Source organism: Camelus ferus, chromosome 27 (genome assembly GCF_009834535.1).
Source record: "Camelus ferus isolate YT-003-E chromosome 27, BCGSAC_Cfer_1.0, whole genome shotgun sequence".
Lineage (NCBI taxonomy): Eukaryota > Metazoa > Chordata > Mammalia > Artiodactyla > Camelidae > Camelus > Camelus ferus.
In genome coordinates, this window is record NC_045722.1 from 25,491,406 (window position 1) to 25,517,271 (window position 25,866).

Below are 25,866 nucleotides of genomic sequence, written 5' to 3' on the forward strand. Positions count from 1 at the left end.
ACTGAACACACTCAGTACCACTGACTTGTCCACTTTAAAATGGTTAAGATTTCCACGCCTCGGTATATACCCTGAAGAATTAAAAGCAGAGACTTGAAGACATATTTGCACACCCATGTTCACCATAGTTCAAAGGTGGAAATGACCCCAATGCCCAATGACAGATGAATGGATAAGCAACAGTGTCTTATGGCCACACAGTGGAATATTACTCAGCCATGAAAAGGAAGGAAATTCTGACACATGTGACAACATGAACGAACTCTGAGGACATTATGCCAAGTGCATTAAGCCACTTACAATGGGCCAAATATTGTATGATTTCACTTTTGCAAGGTCCCTATAATACACAAATCCATGGGGACAGAGAGTAGGACCTCTGTCCATCTCACTGTCCCCATCTACAGAGTGGAGACCAGAGCAGATGCATCCTCTCCATGTCACCCAAGATAAAGTAGACATTCACTCAGAAGAGTGCCCACCAGTCAGCTTCCAACACTCAGCAGTCACTATTTATTAACAGGATAAAAACATCATGTGTAAATTTACTCTTTAGATTGTTTTTTCACTCTGGAAAAATGGGCTAATTGATCCTACAAAGGTTTTTTTTAAGAGTTCGTAGGAGGCAGTTTTGTCCACTTTTATAAGTAAGCAGAGGAACAAGACTTCATCGCAACATGACATGCTATATACGGAATCCGCATCAAACAATCCTCTGGGCTACACTGAGGAAGATAAAAAGCCTTAAAGCACCTTCCACTTCTGCCATCACCTTCCCACTGCATCCCGTCTCATAAAACGACCCCCTCACCTGTGCTCCCAGAGCGCGATTCAGCAGCGAGTCTGGGTCTCAAGGTGGGACCGAACCTCAAGCTTTAAGCGAGAAGGCCTAAGAGTGTCAGACCTCTATCTATTCCACGCTGTGGATTTAGGGGAACCCGTGGCAAACTTCCCGGGGCTCCCAGCCATCAGCTGCCCCAGATGCTGAAGACAGAAGTAGCCCCTTCCATTGTCAGCCTCTATTTTCTCATGCTCCTCTAATTCAAGATCCACCGTCGTGTGGTGGCTACAGAGCCAACAAAGATAAATTAGACACAGTTCTGTCCTCCAAAATGCATGCCAGGAAAGACCAAAGCACTAGTGAGTGCCCCAGGGGGGCTGCAGACTCCAGCCTCCAAGGTGAGCACAAAGGTACTTTTGCAACTCCCTGCAAGGCCAGGGTGCTTTTCAAGGGAAACGTTCTCCAGTTGTGACAAGTCCCACCGGCCCCCGCCCCAGGGCAGCTGCTCGCTCCCTGTCCCGGTCTGACCCTTTTCCAGGGGACAGATGGAGAACCTTGACAACTGACAGACGGAATACCGACTTAACCATGGTCCTATCTCCTTTTCTAAAGGTCAGACCTTGACTTTACATCATTGTGACTGTTAGCTCCATAACCACAGAGGAATTCAAAAGGGTTCATCCTTTCCAGACATTTCCAAAAGCTACATCGCTGTGCAGTCGCAGAGGTGGCACGCGCATGCTGGGAATGAGCTGAAGAGGCTGCGGTGTGACCCGAGCTGTCAGGAGACCGGTGTTCCCACGCTGGCCCTGTGGGACAGGCAGAGGCTGTCCACGGGGCCGGGGGAGGTGGGGGAGAGAGACTGTCTGGGTTCAGTTTATCTTAACGACATTCCATTTACAGAACTCATCACAAATAAGGTCAGTTTCCATCTGCCTTGAAATCTTAGGACATGAGTTTGCCCACCAGAGCAGAGAACGTTTTTCAAACAGTCACTCTGGTGGACAAACTTGAGCCTGGAAACACGGAGCGAAGGATGAGAAGACCTCAGGGTGGAGGACCCACCCCAGTCACAGAAAGCAAAGGAAGCAGATGCAGAGCAGCTCAGGATGCCTTCAAGGAAAAGGCCCTATAGCTCCCAGGAACTCTCAAAGTGGCAGGACCCTTAAAACCCAGAATCAGGAATTCATTGAGAAAGAACAGCATCCCAGAACCCCTTCCTCGCCTCAACAGACAGACCAAAGATTTCTCATCAAAGCCCCAGACTGTTCCAGCTGGAGCGCCCAGCACTGAGTCTAGACCCTGGATCTCCTGGCCACGTCCCTGCCCGCATTACTCTTATCCACTTTTATTGTATGTATGTTGTATACATTCTTTAATAATATATATTGTATAGTTTATGTATATCATATTCCATGTGTGCATATGTACGTGTATACTAGATACATTACATTTAACATATTACACATCAGTAGCCTTCCTTTCCATGCGGGAAGGTATGTTTATTTTTCCCCAGCAACTGTGTTTGGACATACGGTCTTCAAAGGGGTGATTAAGAAGAAATGAGATCACAGGGTGGGGTCCTGATCCAATGGGACTGGAGTCCTTCTAAGAAGAGGAAGACACACCAGGGATGTGTGTGCACAGAGAAACCACCGCGTGAGGACACGGTGGGAAGACGGCCATCAGAGGAGCCAAGGAGAAAGGCTTCAGGAGACACCAGTCCCGTCGGCGCCGTGATCTTGGACTTGCAGCCTCCAGACTGAGAGATAATAAACTTCTGTGATGCCAGCCGCCCAGTCTGGGGTGCTCTGTTCTGACGGCCAGAGCAGACTAGCAGCTAATAACTTCAATTCCCCTGACTCCTGCTGGAAGGGGTGGTCCCCAGGCCGCAGGGACGGAAAACGGGGGGTAGTGGAGGTGACAGACGAGCACTGCACAGGGAGACTCTTCCAGGGCCTGGGTCCGCCCCCACATCTGTGCACGGGAGAAGCACCGCAGAGAAGACAGACATAAACCCCACTGACACAGGACTGGACTTTAACAGTGGCCCCCTAAGAACGCTCCTTTACAGACTTTTAGAAGCAGCAGGTGAACGGCTTAGGACTGCCTCCTATTGCCCCAGGCCACAGTGGAGGCAGTTCAGGGTGGACAGGACAGATGACCCTCCCTCCCCACAGGACAAGTCTCCGGAGTGCGTGTCACCCCACAGGCTCCCTGCAAACTCTCCAGTCAGGCAGGTGCAGCCCCCCTCTAGGGGCCACTGGGTCCGAGGCACAAGGTGTAAAATCGCCCCATCAGTACCAGGTATTTGTTACAGCAGGTTTAGGAAGTGGCGCTGTTTCGTTTGCCCACGTGATCTTCCTCCTCAGGACAGGTGTCACCTGCTGTGGGGGCAGGATCCTGAGAAACAGCCCCCAGATCCCCAGCCCTGGTGTGCATGCCCCTGCCAGCCCCCCGAGTGAGGCAGGGGCTGAGCATACACAGGAGTGACTCCTGCAGGTGGCATGGACGATGAGTTGGTCAGCAGGTAGGGGCCTGACGGAGCCACAGGAGCCCAGTAAACGGGGCCTAAGCCAGAGACAGCAAGTCAGACACGGACAAGCAGAGAGCAGTGGAGGGGCCACGTGACCAGGGCCCGGGGCTGACAGTGGTCCTGGCCATCAGCCAGCAAGAGCCCGGGGTCTCACAGGCCCCCCCACCCCTGGAGCCAAACTCCAGCAAGAACCCGAATGAGTCCAGAAGAGAACTGAGCCTTGGCCAACACCGGGACCGCAGCCGGGGCCACCCCGGGCAGAGAGCCCCGGCCAGCCCGCGCTGGCACCCCCTGGTCCTGGCTCCCGGCAAGGGTGACAGCGCACATCTGGGTTGCTTCCAGCTGCTGAGTTTGGCGGAACAAGTCCCACAGCAATCGCAAATGGACACACGCTGCTCCCACCTTCTGCACAGAAGTGGGAGCCAGGCGCGGCCCCCCGCCCGGCGGCTCCATCACAGGCACATCCGACAGAAGACACCTCTTGAGGAAAGAAGGCGGAGCAAGGCTGGTTAAAATCCAGGCCCGAGTCTCTCTCGACACAGAGCGGAAGCTCATCAGGGGGCACGAACACCCCACTCACAGTGGGAAACCTGAAAGCGTGCAGTTCTGAAATACGGACCGCATCATAAACGACAGGCGTGGGGCACGCGCCCTTCACGGGAATGACATCCGCCCTGCCGATCAACCCAGCGCCCTGCTCAGGGGACCAAGGGGCCGGACCCCGAGGGTCCGTCCAAGAGTTCAAAGGTCATTGGTGGGAAACTGATTTTTCTGAGACGGGGGTGGGGGTGGAGGGAAAGGGTGGGGGAGGGGTGCCCAAGCTGAAAGGGGTCCTGATTCAAAACGGGGGTGAATTAGGAGGCCACAGGCAAAAGAGAGTCTTTTCCAAGGAAGCAAGGCCACTGAGGTTTCTGTGCTAACCACCTCACCTCTCGGCCGGCTGTCTGCTCAGCTGTTAAGCGGGTTTAAACAGATCATTTCGAAGATCTGCTCTTAGGCCAATGAGAGGTTTCTATGATTAGCTTTCCTCTTCTGGGAAAACCCGTTGACATTTATAATTAGTCCTGCTGAGCTCTGCAGTTCTTATCCGAGCTTTTTTGGTCCAAAACAGCACAAGGCAGGGGTGAAGACAGAAGGAAGTTTTAGTGGGACTAGTGACAAAGTTTATTTCAAGAGAAGTGCTAAACAAAGCTTTAAGATCCTTTTAACTCGTCGTTTTCAGTCACTTGTTAAGGCTGACAAACTACTGTACCAGCTATGTTTTTAAGGTTACTAGGTAAACAATTCCAATAAGAGGTAATGGCTGACTGAGGCAATTTACAGGAATTACTTTACGCAGCTGAAAGCTTGTTTTGTTTTGTTTTGGTGGGGAGGGTACAGCTCAGTGGTAGAGCACATGCTTAGCATACATGAGGTCCTGAGTTCAATCCCCCCGTACCTCCGTTAAAAAAGAAAAAAAGGCAAGCATGTTTTTTGCCTGAAGACCACTGTTACTCTTATGTAGCTCTTCATGAATGCAGGAGTCAAGGACTACTGCTCAGAAATGTTATTAATGATTTATTATTTGAAATGCATCCAAGTCTCCACTAGCCTCACTCCTGACCCCTCTCCAGCGCGGGACGTGTCTCTGCAATGGCCGAAGGTTTTCAACAACGTACTTACAAATCCCTCCAACGTGGCGAAGGTGCGATCTATTCCATAAAACCAAACAAACTTAAAGTGTTTTATGCTTTTTTTTAAAGGCACTTGCAGGAGTTGAGCGAACTGTACTTTCATCTTCAATGGGCTGTTTCCAAATAGATCTGCATTTAGGTTATTGGATTACAATGCTCCCTAATAGCAAAGGAACATCTTTTTTGCTTTTTAAGGTGACAACAGGTTCCAAATTTGACAAACCAGTTAACATCCCTGATGACCCACTGCCACGCCTTGTACAATGACAGTCACAATAATTGGACCATCACTGTCCTTATCTCCAACCTGGTCCGTGGCGTCACGAGAGAGAGTATCCCCTTGTAAGAGTCCTCCCTGCTCAAGGCAGGAGGAGGGGGAGGAAGGCGCACGCCCGTTACTGATTCCACCCACAGCAAGTGACTCCTGCCTTGTGATGTCACATGGCCGTTCGGGTTCAGCAGCAAAGTGTCCGGCTGCTCACACTTCTAAACGTGTTCATAAAACGCCCCTGCCACACACAAGGAGCCACCTTCCCAGGGCATCTTGCCATTGGAGACACTCACTTCTTCCATTTCTTGGTAATTTAGGAAATGAATGAGAAGTCTGAAATGCTTATATCTTGAATACACATTAGATTTTCTTACCCTTACGTTATCTTAATGTGGCCGTATTTTACCATATACTTTCCCATGTTCCAAGAATGCTGGCTTTAGCTCAATTGCACAGTTATTTTCACAACCACACCTGGAACCCCTCACGACAGACACACCCCCTCCTGAGGTGCTGACGTGGGGGCGGGGGGGGTGGAAGGAGGAGCATCTCACTCACCTCCCTTGATTTCTCTTGCCCTTAAACTTGTCTCTCCCCCAACAAGACCAACCAACAAAGGAGTGTGTCTTGGGTTCAAATGAGCAGGAAAGAGTGAAAAAGAGAAAGAAGAGATGGAGAGCATTTAAGGTTTGAGCAAATCTACCTGAAAACAAGGCATGAAAGATGAAAGTACAATTCCTTCACTTGTGTTCCACGTACGATTTGGCGCTAGGCGATCAGGGAGCACCTCCTGGAAGAGGCACCGAATTTAGCTCCAGAAGGAAGAAAAATAAATCTCAGCCTCACCCATCCCCACCCTCACCCCAAAGTGGAAATTAGGGAGAGGCTAGAAGGGCAGAGCCCAAACCAGAGCTGAGGGGTGGGCAGAGCAAACGAGATCGTGGACTCAGAGACAGAGGCAGGAAGGAAAGAAGAGGCGTGGTGGGCGTCTGATTGGACAACTAATGGACGGGGCACTGAGAAGGACGAGATGAGAACAGGCACACATGCGCCCAGGTCTCCAGCCCTGGTGGCTGGAATGTGGGAGCCACTGACCTCACCCCGGAGTGAATCTGCCGTGGGATGAACGGAGTCGAGTAGTGAGCAAGGCTGAGTGTAGGGTGCTGGTGGGGCATGTGGGGTGGCTTGTGGGAAATGCCCCAGCTATGAAGACCAAGGTACATGAAGACAGGCACTGGGGGCTCACACGTGGAGGAGACAGGACGCAGCCCGTGGGCGCTGTCACTGCGATGACCAGGGAGCGAGCTGGCTGGCTAGAAGAAACAGCGCTGACAGTGAGCACCGATGGGCCCACGAGGGAGAGAGATGTCAAGGTGGGGAGGAGGGCGGGGCAGAGGGTACGGGGTGAGAGCCCAGACCTGGGAACCCAGGGTCCACAGGACAAAGATGCGACCCCCTCCCACTAGCACAGGTGGCCTGGGCAGGAGTCCAGGGGCCGTATCTACACCCCCATGCCTCTCCCTTTCAGTGCCGAGTGAACACATCTGGAAAAACAGCCATGGAACGTGTGCACTCAAGTCACTGGGTTTGCGTTTCCTTTTGGCGGAGCTGCAACCTTTGGTGGTGCACACTGAACGTGGCACAGATGTTAAGATCGCAGTCCCCTTTCCAAACACTCCTGGGAATTCTTCCTCCCCCTCCGGACCGGTTCACCACGAGGGGTCCGGGAAGCCCTGGGGAGGCCTGGCTTTGAAAGCACACCTGATGAGGCGGCCCCAGCAGGGCAACTTGGCAAAATTCTCTGCCCAAAGCTCATTTTCTCCCTCGCCAATTATACAGCCCAGGGACCAGCGCGGCCTGAAAATAACATACTGCTATGCTTGAAAAAGGTGGAAAGGCAGACACTTCCAGACCCAGGCGGTGTTTGACCCCAACACCGAATAACACATTTCAGTCCATCCGCCAGAACACCTGCTTATTTGCAACCAACCAGCATGGCCATGTCCAAGGTTAGAAGTCATCAAATTGTGGTCTTGGCTACAAACTGGGAAGTGTGCCCTAAATGGGCTCCCCATGCTCACGGCAGCCACCTGGGCTGGAGCCCTCTGGGGCTGAAGGACAGCTGGCGGGCGGTGACTGCGGCCGGACAGAGGTTTACTCTCCTGGCTTCGGGATGAGGTGGTAGCACTGACAAGCGCCCTCCTTGGGCAGGGCACACCTGACACTGTTGGAGGCAAGGTTATGGGCTATAGCACCGACAGGGCCATCTTCAAGTACAGTATGTCTCCCTGTGGGCATCACTTCTGTGCAAAGCTGCCCAGCTTTCTTGAAAAACCCCTCCCTGGAAAATATTTACAAACAGTACTAAGCTGCTGGTTCTGGAAGGATCCGAGTTAATGGTGACGCCCGGCACCTGGCCAGCACTCTCGTGTTGAGTCAGAAGCCTCTGTCTCACCAAAGTAAGACACCCGCAGTTAAGCGGCACCTCGGAAGGGAAGGCCGGACTCCTGGAGGACGGAACTACGAGCCTCCAGTCCTGCTCCGCAGAGAAGGCCCGCACAACCTCGGTCTCTCCGCCAGACCTCGCACCCAGCTGAGGCCCCACCCCAGCCTCGGCTCTGGTCCCAAGGGACCTGTCCACCCTCCCAGTGGGCACCAGACCGCCCACAAGGACCCCTCAATTGAGTGGGGTCACCGTCTCTATCGGGACTTCCTTTTCCATTTTTCTGTGTGTGATTTTCTCCCCACTCTTACTTTGGAAGCCAGTGTCGGATTTTGACTAATAAAATGAGAAACACTACAAAGGAACAGCAAGTTACATCCTACTTTTGATTCCTGGTTGGTCGTTAGGGCAAGAGCTGCTATTTTGTTTTCTTAACTTAGAAAGACGGTGTAACTGTTCACAGCAGTTAAATGAACAGGGCACTGGATGGGTGGTGCCGAATGTGCCGTATGTATGTGTACTTACAGCAAATAAGATTACATGGTTAGCACATCCTACACTACCTCGCTGGCACGGAACACATTATCCCTGTGGAGAGAAAGCGCTTTCCAAACATCTAACTGCTTCTGGTCCACCTGTCAGTTTATCACACTTCCTGCTGGTAAAATATCCCCTGGATGAGAAAGGCTTGTTCCAACGAAAGTTGTGCTTCATTTACGACAGAAACAGAGTTGGCCAGAAGTATCGGGACGCGCCCTGTCTCACAGGCCAGACAGCTGAACACGGTTTCTTCTCCTCCCAGCGGGTCAAGGTCGAGGTCGGGTTAAACATAAAGCATCTAGAAGGGTCCACAAAATACATTTTTAAGAAAAAGAAAAGACCAGAGAATTAACCAAACATGCAAACTGACTCGATGGAGGCTTCCCAAGCTCACGAGTGAAGCACTCTGGCCCATGAAGGGGCGAGCAGCACAAGACTTTTTTAAGCCAAGGAAGGAACGAGGAAGCAGGATGCAGTGAGGTTCACGGCCAGAGATCCAAGAATCTCATGGAATCATCAGTGCGCCAAGGCCTGATGCCTTGGGGATAAGAAAAACCTCTGTGGATTCAGTTATTCAGATCGTGGACAAATGAAGGAGTGTGTCTGGAGTGAAGAGAGACACAGAGATACGGAGATGGGGACAAATTTCACAGCACTTTAAGAAGACCCATCGAGACTCTGAAATGACTCCAAATTTACTGTGCACTCATTACACAACAGGCAGAGAAATGCAAAGCCCAGAATGAGAAAGACAGTAGCTTGAAAGCAGTTTCCCAGCCTCAGCACTGCTGATGTTCTGAGCCCGATCATTCTTTCCGCAGAGGGCCGTCTGCACGGCGGGATCTGGGCGGCACCCGGCCTCCACCCAAGAGGTGCGGCAGCTCCTCTGCAAAATCGCCCCAGATCGAGAACCACTGCTTTCCAGCACCCGGGATGAACATTCTGGAAGGTGAATTATTAAGTAAACGCTTCCAGGACCAATTTATTTTAAAAATCCTATGGGTGAGAACTCAGCACTGAAACAGAAATGGCAAAACCTGCAGCAGGAACTCGACCTAAGTATGTTGCGTAATGTCCAGAACGTGGCTTCTTTCCACCCTAAACTGAAACAGCTGCTCCTTTGGTGAGACAGGATAATGGATTCAGAATCCAATGCTACAAAGTCAGAGGATGCTGACAGAACTTGCTCCTGATCGCAAGGGCCTCTGGCTCCTTTAGAAAGAAGACTGGAGGCTGACTTTCCCAGACCACACCAGACTATGCTGGGACCATGCAATTATCCACTACAATGCCACACTGCATACCCAGAAGACGTGAATTTTTCCCTGGAAATGTACTAGCTGGTGACAGCAAGATGATACCTAAAAAAACAAGACCACTTAGAAACCTCTTAGTGAGTTTTAACATAATAAAAAACAATTTTTTTGGACAAGTTATTTGTACTGCAGTCTTTTCTGAGTTTCATGGGACAGTCTCAAAATATCTCAGTAGACATGAATACGGGGGTCAGAGTCAACATCCCAGTAACAACACTGCCCATTTGTAAAGCGTGCAAAACACTCCGGGGGGCACTTTTTGGAGTTTTCAAGGTAATTTCTTCTATATTAATTCACTGGTTGGTAGGACATTCTCACAAAACAGGGCAGAACAAGCCACATTCTTTCAGGCGGTGCCCTAAAGCTGGGAGAGGTCTGGTGTTTTTAATAATTTTTCCCAAGAGGCTGCAACAATCCATATTTCTCCATTGGTATCTGAGTGCCCGCCCCCTCGTTTCTGCAAACAATAGCTGCTTCTTTCTTTCTTTTTGAAACCTCCCTGCCAGTCTGCTAGGCAGACCGGACACCCATTTAACCTGTTCTGGGAATTAACTGCCTACCTTCCCCTCTTTTTCCTGTTGTATTATTTGGTTTCTTCCTGACAACTTAATTTGTGAGAGCTTTTAGATTAAAAATATTAACCCCCTTTTCTTTTACCTTGAAAATAGTTTTGTCTAAAGAATTTTTTTTTAATGTTTGCTTGTGGTGTATTTTGCCATATAATAATTTTAAATTTTTTTAAATTTTTAATCAATTTAAAAATTTTACATCGTTAACTGTGTGAATTTTCCAGGCTTGGCTAAGAAAGTCCCCTGTGCCCTTGAACTGCCCCTGTTGCTTCTCTGTTTTTTGGAGGGGAGTGCCGAGTTCTTTTCTGTTTCACTATTTAAGTGTTCAAACGAACTGATACTCATTTTTATATGGTACAACCTAGGGGCACAGCGCTGTCTCCTCCAGATGCCAATTGTACAAAGATTATTAAGTAATCCTTTTCCCACCGAACTTAATTACCCACTCTACAATTCTCACATACAGTATCTTGTACTTGGGGTTTCTCTATTACGTTCGGGCAATCAAGTTGTCTTTCTCCTTGTCCACACCAGGACAGTGGGCTCCACTGCACTGGTGGGCTGAATCAGCTCCACTGCTGGTGCCCCCCCTCTCCCCAGTAGAGGCAGTCTGGGTGATGCTGGGTGGTGTCTGCTGCTGCCTCTGCAGGGCACCTGTGAGTCACATACAACTTCAAGCTGCAGCCCTGGTTCCACTAACTGGTACGAAAAGCCCCTCCTGGGTCATCTTTTTAAAAATGTCTTGGCTAAGGCTCACCAAGAAGAAACGGGAGAGGACACAAACAAAATAAGCAATGAAAAAAGAAATGAGCTATCAAACCATGGAAAGACACAGAAGGATATGAAATGCGTATCACTAAGTGAAAAAAGCCAATCTGAAAATGCTACAAACTATATGATCCCAAACACAACATTCGGGAACAGGCAAAACTGTGGAGACAGTAAAGAGATCCGTGGTTGTCAGGGGTTAAGGGGTCGGGAGGGCTGAATAGCAGCACAGAGTTTTTTTTATGTCAGTGAAATTACTCTGTATGATGCTATAATGATGGATGCACATCCTTTATGCATTTGTACACAGAACGTACACCAAGAGTGAACCCTAATGTCAACTACGGACATTGGGTGACAGAAACAAATCAATGTAGGTTCTTAGATTGAAACAAATGCACCAGTCTAATGCAAGATGTTGATGGTGGAGGTAACGTATGTACGTGGGCGAAGGGTATATGGGAAATCCACCTTCTGCTCAATTTTGCTATGAGCCTAAAACTGCCCTAAAAAATTAAGTCTGTTTAAAAAAATATATCTTGGCTATACTTGGAGCAACAGAAACTCTAAGGCCATTTTATTTGATTCCAAGAGAACCCTGCAGGCAGAGCTGCCTGACACATGGGCCATCTTCCTGGAGAACCAGCACGGAGACAGCACATACTCCCCCGCCCAGGGATGCAGGAAGCCTCCTGCTTGCTTATGTAACAGAAAAGAACAAACCAGACTCCACGTTAGATCTGTTTCTTTGGCTTTAACTCTGTACCCTGTTTTGTGAGCTCAGTCTTTCTAGCTCTGCACCTTTGGTAAAGGAATGTTGCCTTTAGCCTGAAATATGCAGGAGAGCCTATTCTCAAGGCTCTGACCTTTAAGGATATTAACACTTTTGTACTTATATAAAGATAACAAGTTGCAGAATGGAAAATAATGTTTGTTTTGTTGGAAGTTTACAGGGACACCATGATCTGACCCAAGTGGACAGATGCAAGAACAAAGAATTGCTACAGCAAGAAGTCTGCAACCAACCACCCCCACCCCCTTTTTAATATAAAAGGAGCCTGCATTCTGACTGAAGCAGGATGGTTCTCCAAGACATTATTACTCTGCCATCCTCTTGTTCTGCTGGCTTTCCAAATAAAGTCATTATTCCTTGCCCCAACACCTTGTCTCCCGATTTACTGGCCTGTTGTGTGGCGAGCAGAACAAGTTTGGACTCAGTAACACTTACATCCTTCAAAAACCAACTGCTGTTTTCTCATGAGGGTTTTTAACCCTTCTTGTTAAATTCATTCCCGGGTACTTTACAGCTTTTGCTCCTGTTTTCAGCACTGTTTCCCACTCCCCACCCCTAGGTGCTCACTGCGCCTGGAGTTACTGTAACGTCCACTCTACATAAAACCTTTCTAAAAACAACCATCGCTGTAACATTTCTCCGTATTTATTGCCAATGTCCCCCAGTGGTCTGTGAAAGACCTTCAACAGGCCCTGTCCTTCAGAAAATCTGGACCCTGGAATGGAAGGGATGTTAAAATATGGATCCAACTATGCTGTGGTTCTCTTGATGTAGTTCGCATGGTGATGTTAAGACACCTCTGGAAGTCACAGCTTGGGAATCTAATCCCAGTTTTCTCCAGCAAAGAAGTGGCGGGGGGAGTGGGTAGAGCTCAGTGGCAGAGCATATGCTTAGCAGGCATGAGGTCCTAGGTTCAATCCTCCGCTAAAAAGAAAAACAAAAACTAATAATCCAATAAAGCAGTAACAGCAGCAGTAACCTTGGGAAACTGATGTCACCCAATAATTTTTCTGAGAACGATCGACAATGTTGGGATTCAGAACTGACCAAACCCCGTCCTTGGGTAAAAACACGGTACGTCTGGCTATGGTGACCGCCACCATGTGCCTCGGGCACTGGACCCTAGGGGCCACGGCTGAGTCTCTGTCACCTGCTCGCCTTGTCAGGGCCCTGCGAGGTGGTGCCACTCCCACTTGAAGGACGAAGAGGCTGAGGGTCAGAGGGGGTTAAGTCAGTGCCCAAAGACGCACGGCTAGAAGTTCGGAGTGCTGCTCCAAAACCACGTGAAACTGAGTAAATCGTGCTTTCCAATTTTAGATTATTGAGGGGGGAGATACTGAAAAATGCCAATTGCTAAAATACAGATGTTGTCACCTGTCTTCATTTAGGGAAAATAAATATCTTTTTCTAGTTAGGGAAATCAAGCAGGTTACAACCAATTACAAAGTATCTTTTGTCCTTCTGCAAACAGGCTGAGGTAGGAAGCACATCCCCTGCCCCTTCCAAGGAACTGAATGGGGGCGAGGGGTCCGCCCACCTCAACACCAAATTGCTGCCACACAGCTGAGCCCACCCGGCGAGGTCTGGGTACCACAGACTGTCACGCAGGCCTCGCTGTGGGAAGGCCTGCTGACTGGTCACTTCTGGCCCAATTCTGAACACGTAACAGTGATGACGGTGGGCTGTCAACTCAGCCTCCTGAGATGAGAGAGAAAGACTTTCCTCAGTCCGCCTTAGTGATTTGGGACTGAAATAGGGACAAAAATTCTTTGAATATTTTTGGGTTTCTGCTTATGTCTCTCACAATCTAAATACCACTGAATTGTTTTTTGAAGTATAGTCAGTTACCATGTGTCAATTTCTAGTGTAGAGCATAATGTTTCAGTGATACACATTCATACATATATGTTTTCATATTTTTTCATTATAGCTTACTACAAGATATTGAAAATAGTTCCCTGTGCTATACAGAAGAAATTTGTTTTTTAACTATTTTATATAGAGTAGTTACTATTTACAAATCTCAAACTCCCAATTTATCCCTTCCTATCCCATTTTCTCCAGGTTAATCGTAAGATTGTTTATTGTACCTTCCAGTCTATTTCTGTTTTATAGATGAGTTCATTAGTGTCTTTTTTTTCATTTCCTTTCTTTTTTTTTTTAGATTCCACATATATGTGGTATCATATGGTATTTTTCTTTCTCTTTCTGGCTTACTTCACTTAGAAGGACGATCTCCAGGTCCATCCATGTTGCTGCAATGACATTATTTTATTCTTTTTTATGGCTGAGTAGTATTCCACTATATAAATACACCACATCTTCTTTATCCAGTCACCTGTGGATGTACATTTATGTTGCTTCCGTGTCTTTAAATGCCACTGAATGAGATTCCTGATTTTGGTTTCAGCCATATGTTACTATCCTTGTCACTATTCATAGTGGTACTTATTTTCCGCAGGAGTGCCAGACAGGTAACCAGCTCTAAAATTACTGCCTGGAAATACTTCTTTAGACATTTTATTTCTTAACTGTGAAGCCGCATGTCATGAGATCCGCTGGGAAAAATTCGACCTGTGCAGAATTTTTGGTTTGTTTTGGAGCCAGTGCAAACGTTCTGTGTCAAGCTACCTCTGTGACCCACACTGTCTTGACCCTGTGTGCACACACAGAGATGCCCGGCACCCGAGGTTCCCGCAGGGCACTGGCAAGGATGCCTCTGTCCCTGCACAGGTGGTGCTGGTACCATCAGGGAGCACCCCACCTCTGCACATCACCCCAGCTCTTTCTCCGGGGGGGGGGGTGCTCCCACAGCAGCGAGGCATCCTGGGCATGGCTCCAGTCACATGTGGCCTGGACAGGCGTCCTCTACCTGGAACCTGCCTGCCCCCCCTCCCCAGGATGGGCCAACTGGACCTCAGGACAATGCACCCCAGGTTGGAAAACAGTGGCAGCAGTGATTCCGACTTGACTCCGAGAGGTCTTTTACTGCTCAGTGGCTCTGGAAACGTCAGTAACTTGGAAATGTTATTTTTCAGAAAAGCACTCACAAAGCACACAGCTGTGTATATGAGGCCCCTCAGTGCCAGGAGGACCACCCGCCCACCGGGAGGAAGTGGCCCCTGCTCCCTCGGCCGGTCCTCCTGGACACCTACCCAGGGGAGGGGGGTCTGTGCTCCTCTGAATCAAGCCTCCCCGACTTCTCTATTTTGTACTGGGCTTTTCTTTTAAATCAGAGTCTCTCCCGATGGAAACAGGCACCCTCTCAAGGGTGAGAGGGTCGTCAGGCCCCCTTCAAGGGGGACAGTCACTGCGGTGAGCCGGCCTCCCAGCTACAGATCCTCCTTCCCTCCCGTGGGGGTCAGGCTGGGCCTCCGACTTAACTAGGGACACTGTCCTGGGAGTGGGGACACAGATCACAGGGCAGACCAGACCCACGGCCAGGCTTCCACGCCAAGGCCACCTCCTCCAGGGTGTCCACAGGATAAGGCTGAGCACAGAGATCATGCCACCCGGTAAGAAGCTTTCTGAGAACAAGTTAAATATACAAGACTTACGTGGCCAATTAGACACTTCGTCCTAAGCTATTTTTAAAAACACAGCCCTTGCGAAGTTCGTCAGGGCCACGAATCTGGAAGATGAATTTCGCTGTCCCACAGAAAAAGGCCCCCACTGCCTGCCATCTGCCTTCCCCGCTTAACTTGGAGTTGATGACCTACTGACACGCCCTTCTACGCCACCGACACCATACACTCCTCTGCCGATGACAGCCCTGCCCTGCCTGGGAGGACCCACCCCCAAAACAGAGAAATCAAAGTATCTTGGAGGCAAATAAGTGCTCCTGAGGGGCAAGTGCTCCGTGCTTTCAAGGGCCTGGATTCCAGGCAGGGGTGGCTCCCTCCCCAAGGCCACTGCTCCTGGGCTAGGGGTGTGCGCCCGCAGTCCCCCTGTGGCCAGGAGAGCTGGGCCAGGCGCCCCCCAGGGCCAGGAGACACCTCCAAGCAGGTCTCTGTTAAGCAAAGGGGCCGACCCACAGCCCACGTGGGTACGGGGCTCAAGGACATCCCACGGCAAGGCCTGGGGCCCAAGGAGGGCAGCACAGAACAGGGAGGAGATCCAGATTAGCAAGAGAAAAGAGGGGCAGGAGGACACCAAGCACAGTCTCCAGGTCTCGGGGACAAAGCCAGACTTGGTGGGAGGGTCCTGCCGCTCTGGTCGGCCGGCCCCTTCCCGTCCTCAAAAAAAACACAGCTGCTCCTGCCCCAGACACGCCCATAAAGGGCCTCTGTCCATGCCCCCAACAATGTGAACTAAGTCGAGCACAGCGTGCAAGTTCGTCCAGCCCACTCTGGAACGTTCGGGGGGCTTCCCGCTGGTCCTAATAAAGCTCACTTTATCTCAAACATCAATACACGGTAACCATTTTAACCATCTACTTCTCATCTTATTTAATTTTTTTATTTTTCAGTTTTATTTTATTCCTAGGATTTCGGCGACATCAGAGCCTGTGTGCTTTGACAGAGGTACAGTCCACACGTTTAATCCATGCCATGTTCAATCCACGCCACGTTTAATCTACACCCAGTGTTTGAGTGACTTTTAGGCTAAAGGCACATTCCTCACTCTGTCCCCTCCTAGAGCTTCGGCCACAAGGCAGAGGGTTGGAGGAGTCACCCTGGGTGAAGGAAGCTGTCTCCTCTTAGAGAAACAAACCTGAGCAAAAGAAAACCCTTTGCGGTGAGAGCATCCCCTCACCAGGGAGGGCGGTACAGTGAGTGCCCTGGGGACAATCTACTCATTTGGACAGAACTGTCCCATGTGGCAGGAAACAGCTTGCTTTTAAGGAAAACACACCTTTCAGCTCTATAAGGCACCCAGCCCCTGCCGCACGTACGGATGCTGTCCTTTCACACCACTGGGCGGGAGGAGCACCTCGGACTCCCGTGGGGAACCCCCCTTACTAATCTCTGAACCTGACACGCCAGACAGAGCACAGAGGCCACTGATCGCATCGCTCTGATAACACATCCCAGCTGGCGAGCAGCTACCACCTGCCCCGGGCCAAAGGCTGACAACCTCCCCGGGTCCCAAAAGGGAAGGCCTAACGGACATTTTTATACCAACACAGGGAACACATGCTCCACATGACAGGGGCACGTGGCCTCCTAAAGCCATCTTTGTTCACTAAGGAGACTCTGAAAATAATTTCCCTGTTTGGAGTCAATAAAATGTTGCTTTTGGGCCAAGGCGGGCCAAGGCTTTATTGGAAACCCTCCATCTGAAGGTTTGTCTTCTGAGAACAGAACAGAAGGTGGGCAAAGGCACCACGGAAACGCGGTACGAGTCCACCTCCGCAGCACAGACCACGTCGTCTCAACACTGAAACACAGCGCGGGGCTCCCTCTTTGAAAGCCGAGACCACTGGGGGGAAATGTCGGGGCAGCTTCTCTCAGGCCCAGACCCGCCTCGCTACAGCTGGGGCCACGAGGACACACTGAGTCAGAGCCCCAGGACCATGTGCCTGGTTCCTCTGGTGGCCGTAATAGGTTACCGCCAGCGTGGTGGCTTAAAATGAAAGCCATACAGAGTGATTACCCTAACAGCCCTGGAGGTCAGAATCCCAGCACTGGTCTCACTGAACTGAAATCCAGGCATCAGCAGGGGCGCTTCCCTCTGGAAGCTCTGGGATGAACGTCTCCCTGCCTCTTCCGGTCTCCAGGGCCACCCTCGTTCCTTGGCATGCGGCCCTTCCACCTTCAATGCCAACGTGGCGGTCAGGCCTGCCTCACCGAGCTCCATCTCTCTGTTTTTTTCCTTCCACCACAGGAGCCTGAGACTGTAATGGGCTCACCTGGAAAGCCCAGGCTAATCTCCTTATCTTAGGATCACCTGATGAGCCAAGGAAACTGCACTTTGCCACGTGACTGAAAATACTCAAGGTTTCTGAGGACTGGGACGTGGACATCTTGGGAGGAACCATTATTCTGCCTAAAACAAACCATAAACAGAAGGTAGGTAAAACTGCATTTTATATGTGAGGAGGGTGTGGCCAGTATGCAGGGGGAGGTGCTGTTCTGGGGTTTGTACCTCGCAGTCAGCTCCCACCTGGTACCCTCACGGCCAGGGGCCCTTTGTGAGGTGGGATCACTCCTGAAATGAGACAAGGAACAAGGACAAGGTCAGGTTGCAGAACACATCCTCTTCTGACCCCTGTACGCAGCAGCCCCGAGGTCTGAACAGAGACAAATCATTAGTGGGAAAGTAGCCAGGTGGTGACTCCACAGCTGGTGCTGCGCCATGCTGTCCCCTCGGACCCCTGGACCTCACATGACCAGCTGGGCACCTTCTTCCTTTCATTCATTCATTCATTCATTCCAGTGTCTGTTGGTTCTGCTGGGTACGGACTCTGTGCTAAGGGACAAGTACAACATGAAAAAATGCTCCATATCACTAATTATCAGAGAAATGCAAATCAGAACTACAGTGAGGTGTCACCTCACACTAGTCAGAATGGCCATCGTTCAAAAGTCCACAAATGATCAATGCTGGAGAGGGTGTGGAGGAAAGGGAACCCTCCTTCACTGCTGGTGGAAAGGTAAATTTGTGCAGCCATTATGGAAAACAGTGTGGAGCTTCCTCAAAAAACTAAAAACAGACCTAACATATGATCCAGCAACCCTACTGCTGGGCATATATCCAGAGGGAACTCTAATTCGAAAAGATACACACACCCCAGTGTTCAGAGCAGCACTATTTACGATAGATAGCCAAAACATGGAGGCAACCTAAGTGTTCATCGATAGAGGACTGGATAAAGAAGTTGTGGTACATTTACACAATGGAATACTACTCAGCCATAAAAAGAATAAAATAGTGCCATTTGCAGCAACATGGATGGATCTGGAGATCGTCATTCTAAGTGAAGTAAGTGAGACAGAGAAAGACAAATACCATATGATATCACTCATATGTGGAATCTGAAAAACAGACAAAAAGGAGAGGGTATATAGCTCAAGTGGTAGAGCACACGCTTAGCATGCACAAGGTCTTGGGTTCAATCCCCAATACTGCCTCTAAAAAATAAATAAGTAAGTAAACCTAATAACTCTCTCCAAAAAAAGAAAACAGAAAAAAAGAAAAAAGAAGACACTAATGAACTCATCTACAAAACAGAAACAGACTTGCAGACATAGTAAATCATCTTGTGGTTACCAGGGGGGAAGAGGTTGGAAGGGATAAATTTGGCAGCTTGAGATTTGCAAATATTAACTACTATATATAAAAATAGGTAAAAGACAAATTTCTTCTGTGTAGCACAGGGAACATGTTTGGTATTTGCAATAACCTTTAATAAAAAAGAATATGAAAACAAACATATGTACGTATATGCATGACTGGGGCGTTATACTGTGCACCAGAAACTGACACACTGTAACTGACTGTACTTTGATAAAGAAAAAAATAAAAATAAAGAGAATGACGGAACCAAAACCAGCAACCTGAGCTGCTCTTAAGTCAGTGGGAACCAGGGCTTGGCCACAATGTGGCTGCCATTCTGTCCTCTGGAGGGCTAAGTCCAGCATCCATGCTCACATGTCCTGGTCACAGCACCTGTTCCATGAGGACAAGATCCTCGGGGCTCTGGAGTGTGCTGCCGTCCTGCTCGTGATTCTAGACAGCCCACAGAGGACAGCCGTGCCCGCTACCCTGCACAGTGAACTCAGAGAGCCGAGGATGAAACCCCTCAGTCCTGACCATGGTGGGCAATTCATAAACCTCCATGGGCCCAGCTTCTGTGAGTGTAGACGGGGGCAGCAGATCTCCCGGCATGGGCTCACATGCGCCTCCAGTACCCCCCACAGGCTGCTGGTGTGGCTTCACACTGCCCTGCCCCAAGACATGTGTGAATGAGGTGTGTGTATGCATGTGAGTGTGTGTATGTGATGGGGGTGTGTGTGTGTGTGAGTATGTGTGTGTCAGGGCATGCACACGTGTACACACGGATATTCACATAAAGGACAACTGGCAGGCGTGGAAGTCGAGCAGAAAGAGTGTGAGATCTACAGAGACAGACGGGCTCAACTCACCTCTGTCATCCACTGAGCGTGCGTGCTTGGATACGCCACCTAACTACCATGACCATGAGTATGTCATCTGCTCTGTGAAATTTAGCCAAGGACACAGATGCGTCACCTCTCAGAACTGCCCTTGGGAATCAAATCAGAATTCTTCCCAGCACATGCTTTTTTCCCCACTCCTTTTAAAATGTTTTGTTTGTTTCTTTATTTTTTAAATTGTGTCGGGGGAGGATGTTAGGTTTATTTATTTATTTTCTTTAATGGACGGAGTGGGGATTGAACCCAGAACCCCGTGCATGCTGAGCACAGACTCTACCACTCCCCACCCAACACACACTTTTGAGTATTAAATATATATATATTCAAATGAATGTTTGTTGAACAGTTGAATGAATATATGTGATGTTTCTTTTAGAAGCATAAAATAAAATATGACAGAACTAGCGGGAATTTGAACTGTCGGCTTTTCAGATTTGCTTAAAGCATAATACATCCTGGGTAGGTGGATGCTCTTGGTGTGAAAAATAGAAAGGTGGGAACGGAGGAGAGGTAAAAGCTCTCTTTTGAAATCTTCTAAGGCACATGCAGTGGGCGTGGCGAGCGAAGGCTGATGCAGGAGGGGTTCTGAGAGGACCAGCCCCCACAGCCACACGCAGGCCCAGCAGAGCTGCCGGGTGCCCGCTCCCTGATGCTCCCCAGCCAGCTCTGAATGACTAGTCGAGTCCCTCTGACCCGCTGTGCAGAAGGAATCTGCCGGGCCCAGCACACACTGGCCTCGGGGCCCGTACCACCCGGACCTGGCCCCCCCCGCAGCCCCTCGGGTTCCTCCAGCTCCCCAAGGGTCCGGATCTGGGAAAAGGGATGCTGCCTCGTTAATAAAAAACAAAAAGTCCTGTATCATAATCACTGTTTCCACAGTAGCATTTACGAAAAACTGGACCCACCCACTATATCACACTTGACACGTATTCTTTGTGCTGCCTCTGAGGTAGGACAGCAGCGAGCTGGCTACTTACAGATTTCGATGAGGAAACTCAGGCACGAACATGCAAGAAAGTCCAGATAAAAGTCGAAGTGGGTCGTGCTCCAATCCAGCACCACTGGGACCACAGACTGGAAGGACAGTCACGTTTCCCCCCAAAAGGGGCAGAACACAAGGAAACGCTAAATCCATAGGATAAAAAATGAAGGCTGGCCATTTTCCTTCCCCCAAATCACCTAACTCTAGGAAGTGCCAAACATTTCATCATCTGCTTCAAGAAAATAAGTTTCTACCTTTACTGAAAATAAAAGAAATAAAGAACATCTTAAGTTCCCGTAATTCCCAGACTGGAGGAAGAGCTATTTTAGAATCAAAGATGGAAGGCACACCTGCTCACTATTTTGAAGAATCTTCCCAAGACATTTATCTGAATTATTAGAAAAGACCTTAACTGCTTTGAGAAGAAGCAACTGAAAGCTACTAAACGTAATTATTTTCTGATACAGAAGATTAAAGTGTCCCCAGGGCTGTGCCTGAATGAGCGATTTTCATTCATTCCATGCACTACGTGAAACAGCCTCCCTAACACACTTTCTGCCCGCCTCCACCATAACTGTCCTCTCACCCCAAACTGTAACCCATCCTTTCCCCAGGATAACCGACAGGCAGGCACTTGTTTTCTCCAGTGCATCTAAACCGTGCAGTCCTGACCACAGCTCACCGCTCGACACGCCCGTGTCTCCATCAGACAGACGGCCTCCACCCAGGCTGAGAGGGCAGCTTTTTGGGAGCCATCAAAAGATGCTCACAAGAGAAGTTCTCAGGACTTTCAAAGGATGGAGACCAGGAAAACACCCTTCACTCATTTCTTCACCCAGTGCAATCTTCGCATATTTCAAGCATCCTTCCAAATGCCATCTTCCCTCCTCCACCGAACACCTCTAAAGCCTCAAGGTGACCAGACGCCGGGGCTCTGAGCACCTGCATCAGGCGGGGTAGGTAGGCAGCCTGCACGTGGGGCTCCTCACCCTCCACCGTAGCCACCTGCCCAGGCTTTGGGCTGGACTTCAGGCTGCCCACCTCCTCACCCAGCCCAGGGCCCGGCATCCCAGAGGTGAAGCCGGCTTTACTGGCTGGCTGGATGAATGCTTTGAAATTCTTGTGGTGGTCCAACATTCCTTGCGGGACGATGGTTTTAAATGAAGTCCTAATTACCCATATGTTTTCAAGAGAGAAACGCTTTTATTGGTGCCAGTTGGGACTCTAAAATGACGTCCTTATGGATTTTGTAACTATCTTTATAGTGGAGGTGAAGGTGAAAAGTTCGACTGAATGATTTCTTCGAGGGAGAATACAGTAGACCATACCAGTAAGAAAAAAAAAAGGCAATAAGCAATCACCAGTTAAATAATAATTAAAGTTAAATATGTCCTATTTACTTTCAAACGCACCAAATAAACCAGCAGGCTGACAGAAGACAGCCCCTGATTTAACTGCATGCTCCAGCACTCCCTCAAGAACTAGATCCTTCATTTCACAGCAGGAAAACAACCCCACCACGAGCTACCCCTGCACAACAAGGCAAAGGATGGCAGGCTTCCCCGACTACCCAAAAGCAGGGTGTTCCTATGAAACCTTTCCTGACCCAAAATGGCATTAAGCAAAGCAGCAGTTACCTCAGGACGCACCTGGCTAAGGGATGCACAAAATCAATTGAGATGAAGCACAGATGTTCACACAGTTTAAAGCCATAGCGACTCGATGCAGAGATGCTGCGTGTGGCTCCCGGGGAAGGAGCCTGGTGCTACCAACTCTCGCTGCCTCTGCTACAGCTTGCTGCAAAACAAACGCTAAATGCTCTTTTTGCTTTGCACATTTTTTCATAAAAGCAAAAATTCTTTTCGGATTTCTTTCGGTTAGCAAAAACAGGTACTAACACAGAAGTAAAAGCAAAAAAAAAAAAAGGAAAAGGAAGAACCAAGTGGCGTAAAGCAGGGGAAATCTGTACTTCAGCACAATTGATCAATGCCACTCATCAAAACACCCTCCAGTTTGTCTCCTGTTTTCCAAGTGGGAAAGTATCTGTGTAAGTAACGAGTGGTTCCCAACTCCTGTATTTTTATGGCAGGATGTTCCCCCGGCGGGTGACCAGCCTGAATCAATGGTATCTTTATGCCAGATGCTATCTATTCTTTGGGGGAACTCAGAAGAAGTTTCCTGGATGAGGTGGGGTTTGGTTTTAGTATTAAGGGCTGGGAGAATTCATAAGCCTTGACACTGGCACAGGCTTTCCCGGGTTTGGGGAAGATCAACGTGGCTGGGAGGACGGGATGTGCTTGACTGACTGGCTGGGAGACGGGGCTGTGCAGAGAGGCCAGAGCTGGGCCCCACGTTCTCTACAGAATGAGGCCTACATTGCAGAGAGGGGCCCTGCTTGTATCCTCTGAAACCTGAGCCCTGTGCATTGGGGTGGAAGCTCTCTGCACTCTAAGTGAGAGCGCCCAGGGTGGCTCCCATTGGGATAGTGGGAGGCGGAGAGGTGGGACCACCCTCCACAATAGCCCAGCTGAGTACGGGATGGGAGGGGTCCCAGAATTTGTCCCAGTGGAGAAGTGCCCAGGAGATGGGACACAGGAGGATGCCTGTAATTCCTGTAACTCCCATACAGATCCAGGGGAGCTGGGGTGGAGCAGCGAGCCTTGAACCGAGGGCACTCACTCCCCAGACATCCAGGGACAATTACTGCATGGCAGAGTGACGGAAGGACACTCATCTCCCTTCGACTTTCTCAAAAGAACAGCATTTCTTTGAAACCCAAAGAAGAAAAAAAAAAAAATCTGATGAGCAACAAACAACTTCCTGTCTGTGGTCACCTGATGGTACAGCTGTCACAGGAGCAGTGGGGTTGCCAGGAGACGGGGTGCAGGGATGAAGGCGCGGGTGGATTACTAATGGACGGTCAGAGCCTGATGCGCCTGCAGTGAACTCAGGGCTGCTGGCAGGCAGTTCAGCCGCAGATCGGTCCTCTTGCCTGCATACATCATGGTTCCCTTAAGTCTGAAGATGCTTTGGGAAATGCACGCCTATATATTTGTTTGCTGTCAAAGTGTAACAATGTCCACAGAACTCCGGGCATACAGACTGTTTGGCAAAAGTTAAAAATGCATGATGAAAGACAGCAAAGAAAAAGAGCCAAACTGAATTCAGATTCTACGTCCACGGGGCTTGACCTCCTACCTGCCTACCACAGGCACAAGACCAACAAGCACCCTTTGTACCACAGCCTGAAGAGCGAGCAAACAGTGCTGGCCAGGACTTAACGAAGCGAGCGCGGTCCGCCCAGGTCTGAGGGAAAAGCCTTCCACAGAAAGGACCACTCCTGGCACCCGGGGGCGACCACCAGGCGGGCAGCAATTCACCCTCACAGCCAGGGGGCAAGGTGCGCCAAGACACACCACAGATTGCGTCCAGAAGCAGAGTGCAGCATGGCCTTGCAGAAGTAGACACGTCATCGGGGCCCCGACCTGGGGTCCAGAGAAGTCCTAGCTGTGACAGTGTGTGTGTTTAAGGAAGCGGAGGGCTGTCGTCAGGCAGAGGGACCACTTCACTGCACTCATTAACAGCCCACTAAGACTCCTGACCCACCAGACAGTGGGGCCCAGTGAGAGCAGGTCCCGGAGGGGTCAGTGTGGGTGGGACACAGGAGGCGGGAAAGGCCAGCATCGGGGATACCACTGGGGCCCAGGAGGCGGCTGCCAGATGTTCCAGGCAGATGTGGACCACGGAGGCTCGTGCAGGCTCTTCGCAGATACAGAGCTGGGCGATTAAGAGGAAAGTCAGAGGCAGCTTTGCTGACTGGCCAGTTCTAGGCTACAGAGAGAGTGCAGCATCCCACAAAGACATCCAGAGATGGGAGAAGAAAGGAAAGGAAGAAACTAAGAGAGGAACCAGAGACGAAGACGGGGAGGGAACAGAGCCCTCCGGTAATGCCCTCTTGAGGGTCCCCTCCAGCTAAACAAACAGAGACGGTGCCCACGGCCATCTCCACTGCTTTTGTGGTAAGACTGGTGTGTAACTGGGAAAGTCACCTGAAAATGTACAGGAAAGAAAATGAGAAAGCCCTTGTGAGACTGTGGGGAGGAAAAGATGCAAGAGGGCCCAGAGACATCACAAGCATCAGGAATCAGGGACAGTATGCATGGGGCACGGGATGCATGGGAACCGAGGTCACACCTAATCCTGCTGGACCACAGCTCACCCTGCCAGGCACTATGCATCTGCCTGGGCCTGGCTGCACCCCATGGCTCTCTACTCTGCAAGGCCAGGGAAACTGAGGCAGAGGGCTGGAAGATGCCAGCAGGCAGGGTGCCGCAGCGCTCGGCAGTGCCCGGCAACAGCAGGAAACTGCAGGGATAACAATGCTCGCTCAGAGCCTGGTACTCAGAGCCTGGTCTGCGTTTCTCCCCACCCCGGCTCCTCCTAAGTGGACCAAAGCACAAGTGATTAGGAGACAGAGCAAAGACTGACAGGAGCAAAACTGACAGCTGCAGTGCCCACCTGGTATTCTTAGAAACTGATGCCTGGGGGCTCAACCCAAATGAGTTGGGAGTTTTTTTTTTTTTTTTTTTTTATTTTATTTATTTTATTTTATTTTATTTTATTTTATTTTATTTTATTTTATTTTATTTATTTTATTTTATTTTATTACAGTTTCCTTAGTTTCTGACTATTCTCTGATAAAGAGCATGGTATCAATCACACTTAACAAGTCAGGAAACAGGAACCTCACTCACGGATCCTTATCGTGTTCAAGAACACTTCTGTAGTTTGGATATCGTGCCCTGTTCCAAGCACAAAGCTCTGTTTGTTTCTGCTTTGTAGTGTAGAGTGTTATGTTCTACCGTTGCTACACAATCACTTTGAGGGAACATGACTATAAAAATAAATAAGTTTCTTTTTTCATTCAAAGAGAGGGAAACTAACCAGGGCGCCCTAAGCACACCCACAAACCACTTCCAACAACACTTGCAGCGGCCCCGGGGCCGGCAAGAATGCTTTGCCAGTGATATCAAAGCCTTCTCATTTATCTACGATCAACCCGACTTAAACACAAAGA

At 49.6% G+C, this 25,866-nt stretch overlaps 1 protein-coding gene across 5 annotated transcripts in view; it reads right to left on the reverse strand.

Annotated features, from left to right (window-relative positions):
• The window catches only part of ATP10A (ATPase phospholipid transporting 10A (putative)), a 158,773-nt gene that overhangs the window by 94,025 nt on the left and 38,882 nt on the right, over positions 1-25,866 (reverse strand). The gene's annotated exons all lie outside the window — the stretch shown is intronic.